The 1,932-nt window shown below is 45.3% G+C and overlaps 1 pseudogene; it reads right to left on the bottom strand.

Annotated features, from left to right (window-relative positions):
- Positions 1-445: 445 nt before the first annotated feature.
- LOC100584447 lies at positions 446-1,258 on the bottom strand (annotated as a pseudogene).
- Positions 1,259-1,932: the final 674 nt, after the last annotated feature.

Raw genomic sequence — 1,932 nt, 5'->3', positions numbered from 1 at the left:
ATGATTGTGCCGCAGATTTAAACTTCAGTAGTGCATTAGTAAACTGTTCACATTTAGATCTTCACCTTGAGATTTGACAGCTGTTTCTTGAAAAAAATCTCAGTACCTTGTGCAAATAAAATCGGTCTTCCATGTGCCTTAGCACACACTTAAAATTTATCCATTTTAGATGTACAAAACACCTGCATGTGGGCAGGGCAAAATACATACTTTCATAACAAAACTATAAAATACCTCTCAAGTATGAACAATATACACATAATACATGGTATACAGTATTTACAAAATATAAAATATAATACAAGCTGTTTGTATGTAATTTTTTAAACTCATCTTTTGCAACTGTATGTTGCAACAAGGCAAATTTCCATTTCTGTACCAATTTTCTCAAGAGTCCAGGGATAAGGGAAAAATTATGTTTTACACACATACTGAAATCTGAAATCTAAGTTTGAACTTTCAGGAGCATTTTTAAGTGTACTGCCATCAGCTCCCTGTTTTGGTTGGAATTTTCAACACTGCTTCCCATCCAGTGACTAGGAGGCTTTGGAAGAACACTAGGAGAAGGTGGATCACTAAACTTTGCCCCAGCATAATTTTCCTTTTGGCTCACTTCAGTTAGAAATGTTGATTTCTTCAAATGCGAATTTTTAATGTTCTCGGTATTTTTAAAAGGCTTTTTTTCCTGCTTCTGAATTCTGTCAGATGAAACAGAATCTTGTCAAAAGTTGTTTTCATTTCTTTTTGCAGAGGTGATCTTGGTTAGTGGCAAGTTATATTCGCTTTTCTGTCTGTTTATCTTTGGTTGCTCATACAAGTGTATACCATGAACAAGCTGGCCATGGGGAAGGGCAATCTTCTCCGATTTTCCCATCTTTGATTTTAAAACCTCTTTCTTGAGCGGGGTTTGGCCGGGAGCCGCGGGCCGTAGCGGCGCAAGGTCGGGGCTGGCTCCCTCCGTGCGGGTCGCGGCTGCAGGACTCGGGGCCAAGCCGGCGGCCGGGCCAGGGACCTCCCGCGCTCCTCTAGGGCCGGTCGCGGGGCTCCAGCCGCCCTCCAGACTCGGCCGGTGCTGCTGGTACTGGTGGAAGTGGCTGGGCAGCTGCCCTGCGGGGCTGGCCCGCACCTTCTTCTTTCGCCGCTTCTTTGGCGCTGTCCGAGGGGTGCCTCCCGCCACGGCGAGGCTGCGGTTGGGCAGAGCTGCTGGAGCGCGAGGCTGGGGGGTCAGACATGGGCCATCTCCCCCTAGGAAGTGCATTTACCAATGCATTTCTGGTTATACTGGGGAAAACGAGGTGGCTAACACATTTTTTTTAGGTGTCAGAAGACCTGGGTACAGTTTCTCTCTTTCTCCCTGCACTCCAGCCACACTGGCCTTTGAGTTTGTAGAATGCCTACACTCTGCTCTGCCTCAGGGCCTTTGCATATACTGTGCTCACTTTATGGAAAGCTTTGCTCTCAATCTCATCCAACCCCTTTAATTATTTGAATGCTATCCATCCTTCAACATTCAGTTCAAATATCACAGCCAGAAGGGGTAAAATCTGCTGTAATAAACTCTTTTAGTTTCCTCCAATTGTTTCTTCCTAATATTTATCTCAGTTTGAAGTCATGTATTTTTTGTGGTGGTTGGGCTAATATCTGCCTCCTCACTAGTGTTTAACCTCTAGTAAACACTAGAGGTTTAATCTCTGAGGTCACATCTCTGAGGGCAGAGATATGAGTGACCAGTCCAGTCTTATTCCCAACATCAAGGCCCGAGCCTGTCAGGCAGCAAATGCTTAGTAAGCATTTGTTGAGTTGACTTTGAATTGTCAGAGCCAGAGGGTCGGTTTAGCATTGACACATGGGGGACATCATGGGAGAAGCCATGTTTTGTTAGGACCTGGCCCTGGGGAGACTTCTTAAGCCAAAGGCTTTGGGTCTGCCACC

The sequence above is a fragment of the Nomascus leucogenys genome, chromosome 18, assembly GCF_006542625.1.
Source record: "Nomascus leucogenys isolate Asia chromosome 18, Asia_NLE_v1, whole genome shotgun sequence".
NCBI lineage: Eukaryota > Metazoa > Chordata > Mammalia > Primates > Hylobatidae > Nomascus > Nomascus leucogenys.
This window is presented reverse-complemented; position numbering and strand designations above follow the sequence as displayed.